Source organism: Leucoraja erinacea, unplaced genomic scaffold (assembly GCF_028641065.1).
Source record: "Leucoraja erinacea ecotype New England unplaced genomic scaffold, Leri_hhj_1 Leri_874S, whole genome shotgun sequence".
NCBI classification, from domain to species: domain Eukaryota; kingdom Metazoa; phylum Chordata; class Chondrichthyes; order Rajiformes; family Rajidae; genus Leucoraja; species Leucoraja erinaceus.
In genome coordinates, this window is record NW_026576811.1 from 53692 (window position 1) to 64470 (window position 10779).

At 51.4% G+C, this 10779-nt stretch overlaps 2 pseudogenes; one reads left to right on the forward strand and one right to left on the reverse strand.

Annotated features, from left to right (window-relative positions):
• The window catches only part of LOC129694961 (zinc finger protein 850-like), a 49991-nt pseudogene extending 45121 nt beyond the window's left edge, over positions 1-4870 (reverse strand).
• A 3136-nt stretch (positions 4871-8006) lies between these two features.
• On the forward strand, positions 8007-10530 carry LOC129694960 (zinc finger protein 239-like; annotated as a pseudogene).
• The last annotated feature ends 249 nt before the right edge of the window (positions 10531-10779 follow it).

Sequence of the window (10779 nt, forward strand, 5' to 3'; positions counted from 1 at the left end):
GGCTCGAAGGGCCGAATGGCCTCCTCCTGCACCTATTTTCTATGTTTTTATGAAATTGACTGTTTATTCTCTATCTCTCTATCTTCTCAACTTTTATTAAGCAGCGGATGTGGCTCAGCAGAGATTGTTTATTTTCTTCGCTATGTGACCTGGCATTTAGATTTGTGACCTTATCGGTATTTTAAGTTTGATTTCTTCCTATACCTTTTGAATTGAATTCAAGAGAGATCTGAATTGCACATTGGCCATGTGGGATTCAGATTGAGGTGTTGGATACGAATTGGAAATGCCTTTATCTCAGAAAAATATCTGTTAATTTGAAATAGTTTTTTCTTTCTAATGACCTATTTTTAAAGGGTCTGCCTTGTAAGTAGTTAATGAGTTTAAGTAAAGCCTCACATTAGCACTAGCAAGAGTACAGCACAAATACATGAATGTTTTTGCCTTTCTTCTGCAACACTATCGAGATTACAGCACAATAACATGAACAGGCAAGAGGCTGTACAATGGTCTGTAAGATAAAGAATTGCTGAATTGCTGATTATTAGGGTATAAATATATCTGATTGAACATTACCTCTGTGTGTGGAGAAAGATAGACTCTGTAGTCTGTATTTTACATACTGTGAGAGTTGACTCCCACACCCACCTGGCGAAATAAAGACGTTACTGTATTACTAACTTTTGTGTTGTCATCTGTTTGAAGCAAATTGAAGCTGAACTCTAGGACTCAGCACATGGGAGGGGCAAACCCAGAAAGGGAGGGACATCAACCTACTCTTTAAAACCCCTTACCGGCTAGAAGTAGATCTCTTTCCCTGATGAAGCTACAGCGATAGAGAAACTGGAAAATCGTTGCCTAATCGAGAAGAGTTCGGCAGGTGGTTTCCGCAAGCTGGAAAAAACAAAGACTTGGTGAGCACCTTGGTTTTAACCCTACTACGCTAGAGATAATTGATGCTTACTTTACTGCATTAGTACTGCAGTATAGTTTACTACTAAGCCAGAAATGAGTAATAACATGCCGAGGGGAGTGGGGGGGAGAGTGATTGTTTAGCAACAGTAGAGCTAATAGGACTTGATGTTTCAATCCCTGTAATAAGTCGGCACTCTTAAGGATAAGGGGGAAATCTCACAGCTTAAGGATAAGGGGGAAATCCTTTAAAACCGAGATGAGAAGAACTTTTTTCACACAGAGAGTGGTGAATCTCTGGAACTCTCTGCCGCATAGGGTAGTCGAGGCCAGTTCATTGGCTATATTTAAGAGGGAGTTAGATGTGGCCCTTGTGGCTAAGGGGATCAGAGGGTATGGAGAGAAGGCAGGTACGGGATACCGAGTTGGATGATCAGCCATGATCATATTGAATGGCGGTGCAGGCTCGAAGGGCCGAATGGCCTACTCCTGCACCTAATTTCTATGTTTCTTGCTATTTGCAGTGGGAGTGGAGTGGTGAGTGGAGGTACGTCATCGGGGACATCAGGTGGGCACCCTCCTTCTTTGACGTTTCATTGATAAGCCCACAACATCTCCAGAGGGCTCATGGGTGAGACCTGGAGTCCCAGTTATACCTCCCACAATTCCAAACCCTCCTGTCTACATCTTGCAACCCAATTGTTATCTCTCCTTTTGATCCAAATCCAATTGCTGCTTTTTTCTGCAGAATTTGATGATGACTTGATTGCTTGTTGGAGGGAGCAACCCCTCACCTCCATTTTCTTTAATAGCCTGGTCGTAGATGTAGCAACAAATCCCCTGCATCCCACTTCAACTGGGAAAATCTTGGTCTTCCTGCCATTCTGGGCAGCTTCAGCTGCCTGTTCAGAGTACTTTGTCTTTTTCCTCATAAGCTTCTTCAACACCATCATCCCATAGCAAAGAGTAGGAGTAAACGGGTCCTTTTCACAATGGCAGGCAGTGACTAGTGGGGTACCGCAAGGCTCAGTGCTGGGACCCCAGCGATTTACAATATATATTAATGATTTGGACAAGGGAATTGAATGCAACATCTCCAAGTGTGCGGATGACACTAAGCTGGGGGGCAGTGTTAGCTGTGAGGAGGATGCTAGGAGACTGCAAGGTGACTTGGATAGGCTGGGCGAGTGGGCAAATGTTTGGCAGATGCAGTATAATGTGGATAGTTGTGAGGTTATCCACTTTGGTGGCAAAAACAGAAAAGCAGACTATTGTCTAAATGGTGGCCAATTAGGAAAAGGGGAGATGCAACGAGACCTGGGTGTCATGGTACACCAGTCATTGAAAGTAGGCATGCAGGTGCAACAGGCAGTGAAGAAAGCGAATGGTATGTTAGCTTTCAAAGCAAAAGGATTTGAGTATAGGAGCAGGGAGGTTCTACTGCAGTTGTACAGGGTCTTGGTGAGACCACACGTGGAGTATTGTGTACAGTTTTGGTCTCCAAATCTGAGGAAGGACATTATTGCCATAGAGGGAGTAAAGAGAAGGTTCACTAGACTGATTCCTGGGATGTCAGGACTTTCATATAACATATATATCACAAATAACAATTACAGCATGGAAACAGGCCATCTCGACCCTTCTAGTCCGTGCCGAACACATAATCTCCCCTAGTCCCATATACCTGCGCTCAGACCATAACCCTCCATTCCCTTCCCATCCATATAACTATCCAATTTATTTTTAAATGATAAAAACGAACCTGACTCCACCACCTTCACTGGAAGCTCATTCCACACAGCTACCACTCTCTGAGTAAAGAGGTTCCCCCTCATGTTACCCCTAAACTTCAGTCCCTTAATTCTCAAGTCATGTCCCCTTGTTTGAATCTTCCCTACTCTCAGTGGGAAAAGCTTTTCCACGTCAACTCTGTCTATCCCTCTCATCATTTTAAAAACCTCTATCAAGTCCCCCCTTAACCTTCTGCGCTCCAAAGAATAAAGCCCTAACTTGTTCAACCTTTCTCTGTAACTCTATGAAGAAAGACTGGATAGACTTGGCCTATACTTGCTAGAATTTAGGAGATTTGAGGGGGGATCTTATAGAAACTTACAAAATTCTTAAGGGATTGGACAGCCTAGATGCAGGAAGATTGTTCCCGATGTTGGGGAAGTCCAGGACAAGGGGTCACAGCTTAAGGATAAGGGGGAAATCCTTTAAGACCGAGATGAGAAGAACTTTTTTCACACCGAGTGGTGAATCTCTGGAACTCTCTGCCACAGAGGGTAGTTGAGGCCAGTTCATTGGCTATATTTAAGAGGGAGTTAGATGTGGCCCTTGTGGCTAAGGGGATCGGAGGGTATGGAGAGAAGGCAGGTACGGGATACCGAGTTGGATGATCAGCCATGATCATATTGAATGGTGGTGCCGGCTCGAAGGGCCGAATGGCCTACTCCTGCACCTAATTTCTATGTTTCTTGCTATTTGCAGTGGGAGTGGAGTGGTGAGTGGAGGTACGTCATCGGGGACATCAGGTGGGCACCCTCCTTCTTTGACGTTTCATTGATAAGCCCACAACATCTCCAGAGGGCTCATGGGTGAGACCTGGAGTCCCAGTTATACCTCCCACAATTCCAAACCCTCCTGTCTACATCTTGCAACCCAATTGTTATCTCTCCTTTTGATCCAAATCCAATTGCTGCTTTTTTCTGCAGAATTTGATGATGACTTGATTGCTTGTTGGAGGGAGCAAACCCTCACCTCCATTTTCTTTAATAGCCTGGTCGTAGATGTAACAACAAATCTCCTGCATCCCACTTCAACTGGGAAAATCTTGGTCTTCCTGCCATTCTGGGCAGCTTCAGCTGCCTGTTCAGAGTACTTTGTCTTTTTCCTCATAAGCTTCTTCAACACCATCATCCCATAGCAAAGAGTAGGAGTAAACGGGTCCTTTTCACAATGGCAGGCAGTGACTAGTGGGGTACCGCAAGGCTCAGTGCTGGGACCCCAGCGATTTACAATATATATTAATGATTTGGACAAGGGAATTGAATGCAACATCTCCAAGTGTGCGGATGACACTAAGCTGGGGGGCAGTGTTAGCTGTGAGGAGGATGCTAGGAGACTGCAAGGTGACTTGGATAGGCTGGGCGAGTGGGCAAATGTTTGGCAGATGCAGTATAATGTGGATAGTTGTGAGGTTATCCACTTTGGTGGCAAAAACAGGAAAGCAGACTATTATCTAAATGGTGGCCAATTAGGAAAAGGGGAGATGCAACGAGACCTGGGTGTCATGGTACACCAGTCATTGAAAGTAGGCATGCAGGTGCAACAGGCAGTGAAGAAAGCGAATGGTATGTTAGCTTTCAAAGCAAAAGGATTTGAGTATAGGAGCAGGGAGGTTCTACTGCAGTTGTACAGGGTCTTGGTGAGACCACACGTGGAGTATTGTGTACAGTTTTGGTCTCCAAATCTGAGGAAGGACATTATTGCCATAGAGGGAGTAAAGAGAAGGTTCACTAGACTGATTCCTGGGATGTCAGGACTTTCATATAACATATATATAACATATAACAATTACAGCATGGAAACAGGCCATCTCGACCCTTCTAGTCCGTGCCGAACACATAATCTCCCCTAGTCCCATATACCTGCGCTCAGACCATAGCCCTCCATTCCCTTCCCATCCATATAACTATCCAATTTATTTTTAAATGATAAAAACGAACCTGACTCCACCACCTTCACTGGAAGCTCATTCCACACAGCTACCACTCTCTGAGTAAAGAGGTTCCCCCTCATGTTACCCCTAAACTTCAGTCCCTTAATTCTCAAGTCATGTCCCCTTGTTTGAATCTTCCCTACTCTCAGTGGGAAAAGCTTTTCCACGTCAACTCTGTCTATCCCTCTCATCATTTTAAAAACCTCTATCAAGTCCCCCCTTAACCTTCTGCGCTCCAAAGAATAAAGCCCTAACTTGTTCAACCCTTTCTCTGTAACTCTATGAAGAAAGACTGGATAGACTCGGCCTATACTTGCTAGAATTTAGGAGATTTGAGGGGGGATCTTATAGAAACTTACAAAATTCTTAAGGGATTGGACAGGCTAGATGCAGGAAGATTGTTCCCGATGTTGGGGAAGTCCAGGACAAGGGGTCACAGCTTAAGGATAAGGGGGGAATCCTTTAAGACCGAGATGAGAAAAACATTTTTCACACCGAGTGGTGAATCTCTGGAACTGTCTGCCACAGAGGGTAGTTGGGGCCACAGTTCATTGGCTATATTTAAGAGGGAGTTAGATGTGGCCCTTGTGGCTAAAGGGGATCAGGGGGTATGGAGAGAAGGCAGGTACGGGATACTGAGTTGGATGATCAGCCATGATCATATTGAATGGCGGTGCAGGCTCGAAGGGCCGAATGGCCTCTACTCCTGCACCTAATTTCTATGTTTCTATGGCCCCAGGCCCGGCTCCCCGAGCTCCGCCAACCCCAACCCCAGGCCCGGCTCCCCGGGCTCCGCCAACCCCAACCCCAGGCCCGGCTCCCCGAGCTCCGCCAACCCCAACCCCAGGCCCGGCTCCCCGAGCTCCGCCAACCCCAACCCCAGGCCCGGCCCGGCTCCCCGAGCTCCGCCAACCCCAACCCCAGGCCCGGCTCCCCGAGCTCCGCCAACCCCAGGCCCAGTCACTGTCTCCCGGGTGCGAGGCCGCGGCCTGGACCCCCCGGCACCGAATCCCCAGCCAGCGCGCCCGCCCCGCCCGCCCTGATCCACCGGAGCCTCTCACCGTGTCCGGCCCGGCCCGGCCCGGGTCCTCACTCACTCACTCACTCGCGGCTCATCTCATCCCGCCCGCGCGCTGCCCGTTGCCCCGGAGACGGAGAGAGAGAGAGAGAGACCGCGCGGCGCAGGGGAAATGACGTCGCGCCCCGGCCGTTGCCCCGGAGACAGAGAGAGAGGCCGTGCGGCGCAGGGGAAATGACGTCGCGCCCCCGGCCCGTTGCCCCGGAGACAGAGAGAGAGGCCATGCGGCGCAGGGGAAATGACGTCGCGCCCCCGGCCCGTTGCCCCGGAGACGGAGAGAGAGGCCGCGCGGCGCAGCCCGGAAATGACGTCACTGACCCGGCCCGTTGCCCCGCAGGCTGCGGGGCGGCCACACTCAGCCCGGATATGACGTAAACCGCGGCCCCAAAGATGGAGGAGACCTGCATAGGATGGTGAGAGAGAGGGAGAGAGGGAATGGGAGAGATAGAGAGAAATAAAGAGGGGGAGAGAGAGAACGAGAGAGAGAGAGAGAGAGAGAGGTGAGTGAGGAGAGAGTGAGAGAGAGGGAATGAGAGAGAGGAGTAGAGGCCATTCGGCCAGTGGAGCCAGACATTCGCCATTCCATGTGAACAAACACTGATCAGAATTCAAGGAGGGGCTTAGGAGAATATTTCTACCCCATATCCCCTGACTCCGCATATCCGAGGAAACCCTAGAAGATAGGGGTAGCAAAAGAGGTAACAGAAGAGAAGTAAGATTGATTTACCTATTAACATAGGTAAAACTGAGAGAGAATTATTAAGCAAAGACTGAAGGAAAGAACAAAAAGGGAGTGGGAGGAAGAACGGAAAGACAGTGGTTCTACAGAGTCCCGGAGGAAAGTGGAGAGAGACAGAGAAAGCAGGAAGAACAGAGAAGAGGAGACAGTGATTTTCAAGAGATTAGATTTGGACACACTGGTCTGAACAGTACACTTTTTGAGTAATGGGCAGCTAGGGAGAAGAGCAGGCAGATGTGAATAGATGTGGGCAAGAGGAAACGATGGGGAGCATGTCATTGTACATTGTGAGAGGTATGAGGAGGAGAGAGAACGGATGAGTGAGCAGTTCAGAAAAGAAGGAGTACAATTGATTTGGTAGATATTTTGCAAGGGGGTTCATATAAGTGCTATCAAATCCTGATGTTTTCTTTCAGGGTAAAGGAATTTTCGGAAGGATATAGGTTAGAGAGTATTGTAATGGTGTTGTTTGGAGACACACTCCATGCCAGTTGGGAGGTGGTAATGCACAAAAAGAGAGTTTGCCAACCGCCAAAAAAAATGTGATTATAGAAGAGAGAAGAAGAAGAAGAGGGAGAGATGGAGAAGGGGATAGAGAGAGATAAAGAGGGAGAGAGAGAGAGAGAGAAGAGAGAGAGAGGGGGGAGAGAGGGGTGGGGTGGAGTGGTAGAGAGGGAGAATGGGGAGATGATAGGAGGGGTGGAGAGAAAGAGAGTTGTGGGAGGGGATAGAGAGAGAGGAGCAGAATGAGAGAGAGTTAGAAGGGTGGAGACTCGAAGGAGATGTGTGAGAGAGAGAGGGGGGAGGGGAGGAGAGAGAGATTATGTGAGCGGTGGAGGCTGAGAGGGGCAGGAATAAGGGGAGAGTGTTAGAGAGAGAGAGGAGACAGTCCGGGGGGAGGGAGGGGGAGAGGAGAGAGGTCTGGGGTTGGAAAAGGGTGAAGTGAGTTGCGGGGGGAACAGGGGAGCAAATGGATGGGGAGGGATTCAAGGGGTCAGTGGGTTTGGAGGGGATGAATGGGGGGGCAGGGAACTGGGGGGGAGGGGGAGGGGTCAAGTGAGTCAAGGAAGGGGTTCACATTGTTTGGGGTGGGGGGGAGCAAAGGGGGCTAAGGAGCAGGAGGTAAGGGGCAGGGGGCCACAGGGAGGAAGTCACATTGTTTGGGGGTGGGGAGGGTGTTGCAGTTTAGGAAGTCAAACCAGGGCAGGATCTTCACTGTGAATGGCGGGGTGCTGGGGCAATAGACAATAGGTGCAGGAGTAGGCCATTCTGCCCTTTGAGCCAGCACCGCCATTCAATGTGATCATGGCTGATCATCCCGAATCAGTACCCCGTTCCTGCCTTCTCCCCATATCCCCTGACTCCACTATCTTTAAGAGCCCTATCTAGCTCTCTCTTGAATGTATCCAGGGAACCGGCCTCCACCGCCCTCTGAGGCAGAGAATTCCACACTCACCAACTCTCTGTGAGAAAAAAAGTGTTTCCTCGTCTTCGTTCCAAAATGACTTACCCCTTATTCTTAAACTGTGGCCCCTGGTTCTGGACTCCCCCATTATCGGAAACATGTTTCCTGCCTCTAGCATGTCCAAACCCTTAACAATCTTATATGTTTCAATAAGATCCCCTCTCATCCTTCTAAACTCCAGAGTACAATCCCAGCCGCTCCATTCTCTCAGCATATGACAGTCCCGCCATCCCGGGAATTAACCTTGTAAACCTACGCTGCTCTCCCTCAATAGCAAGAATGTCCTTCCTCAAATTAGGGGACCAATACCGTACACAATACTCCAGGTTTGGTCTCACTTGGACATTACAACTCTGACCCTTGCGGATTGTGTGGAGCCGAGGGATCTAGAAGTGTGGGTATGAGTTGGGCCAAAGGGCCTCTTTCCAATGCTGTATCACTCTATGACTATGACAAAGTGCTGGATGAGAACGTAAATCTCTGCACGGGCAGCACCCGTAGGCAGGATCGACCCCGGGACTCTGGCGGTGAGACAGCAACTATACCGGTGCGCTAGTGTGCCGCGCAGAATTACGTAATGGTTTCCTCCGCCATAAACACACTCAATATGTGTTAGTAATGTCCTGTTTGCCAGCTTGTTGACCCTTTGTTCCCCTCCTGTAGGGTTTAGGAGCCATTGCTGTGGATGGAGAGACGACGACGTGAGCGGCTATTGAGGGTGGCGAGGGTGCAGGTGAGCCCCCCCCCCTTGCTCGGTGTGCGGGCTCAGCTTCGACGGGGCTGAGCTTCGATGGAGGACTACATGACGGGGCACAACAAGGAGAAGCGTTATGAGTGCGACGTGTGTGGCAAGGCCTGGCAGTGCCCGAGCCAGCTGCACAGCCACAGGCGGGTGCACACGGGAGAACGTCCCTTCAACTGCTCAGAGTGCGACAAGAGTTTCAAGACGGCGAATGTCCTAGAGGCCCACCGGAGGGTTCACACGGGCGAGAAGCCCTATGGATGCTCCACATGCGGAAAGAGTTTTCCCCAGTTGTCGGGGCTGCGGGAGCACCAGCGGGTGCACAGCAGTGAGCGGCCCTTCACCTGCTCCGACTGCGGCAAAGGCTTCAAGTTGTCCAAGGACCTGAAGGTGCACAGGCGGCTGCACACCGGGGAGCGTCCCTTCACCTGCAGCGACTGCGGCAAGGGCTTCACCCGCTCCAGCAGCCTGCTGAAGCACCAGCGCACCCACACCGGCGAGCGCCCCTACACCTGCGCCCAGTGCGACAAGGGCTTCACCCAGTCCAGCAGCCTGCTGCAGCACCAGCGCACCCACACCGGCGAGCGCCCCTACACCTGTGCCCAGTGCGGCAAGGGCTTCACCCAATCCAGCAACCTGCTGAAGCACCAGCGCACCCACACCGGCGAGCGCCCCTACACCTGCGCCCAGTGCGGCAAGGGCTTCACCCACTCCAGCAGCCTGCTGAAGCACCAGCGCACCCACACCGGCGAGCGCCCCTACACCTGCACCCAGTGCGGCAAGGGCTTCACCCACTCCAGCCAGCCTGCAGCTGCACCGGCGCACACACACCGGGGAGCGGCCCTACACCTGTGCCCAGTGCGGCAAGGGCTTCACCCGCTCCAGCCGGCAAGGGCTTCACCCAGTCCGGCAGCCTGCTGAGGCACCAGCGCACCCACACCGGCGAGCGCCCCTACACCTGTGCCCAGTGCGGCAAGGGCTTCACCTGCTCCTCCAGGCTGCTGTCCCACCAGCGGATGCACGCCGGCAACCGTCCCGTCCCCAGCCTGGTGTGTGGAGAGCGCTTTGCCATGGCCTCCCACGCCCTGTCTCACCAGCACGTGCACACCAGTAGCCCGCCCTACGACTGCCCGTACTGTGGTGAGTCGTTTGACAGCTCGCGGGGGTTGCGGCATCACCAGCGGGCCCACGTCGGCGAGCAGCTGCTCCCACTGTGACAAGAGAGCATGGGCGCAGCGGGAGCACCAGCGGATACACACCGGAGAGAGACCCTTTGTGTGCGCTGAGTGTGGCAAGGGTTTCACCCGCATGTCCAGCCTGTGGCAGCACCGGCGTACCCACAGCGGTGAGCGTCCCCTTCCCCTGCCCGTCCTGTGGTAAGGGCTTCACCCGCCTTGACCACCTGCTGGAGCACCGGCGAGTCCACACCGGCCAGCGCCCCTTCACCTGCCCGCTCTGTGGCAAGGCCTTTGCCCGCTCCTCCAGCCTGCTGGCACACCGCCACGTGGATAGATAGGCGCTGTTTAGGTAAACACAAAATACTGGAAGGAATGGGTAACATTTCTGGTCGAGACCCTCCTCAGTCTCGACCCGAAATGTCACCCAGTCCTTCTCTCCAGAGATGCTGCCTGTCCCGCTGAGTTACTCCAGCATTTTGTGTCCTTTTTTGTAAACCAGCATCTGCAGTTCCTTGTTTTTAAACCATTCTGGTTAACCATCTCTGCACCTTCCCCAAAGCCTCCACATCAGTCCTGTAATGGAGTGACCAGAACTGTATGCAATACTCCAAATGCTACCTGACCAATGTCCCTTAAAGCTGCACATATACATTCCTCTCTCCTTATCTCACATCCTTTTATCTCCTTATTTTCCCTCGCCCGAAAATGGGAACGGCTGCGGCTCGCCTGCCAGTCTCTGTTTGTCTTTCCTACACTTTCCTTATTGTTGTTTTTTTTCGTTTGTTGTTTAACTGTTCTGTTTTTGGTTTTTAGGCTGTGTTTATGGGGGGAGGGGGGTGGGGGGGGGTGAAATGGGGCTGCTGTCGTCTACTCCCTGCAGGGGGAATACGAACTTTTTTGTCGTGTCCCCTTTCTTTGCCTCCTATCTACGCTGAGCCCTAGCG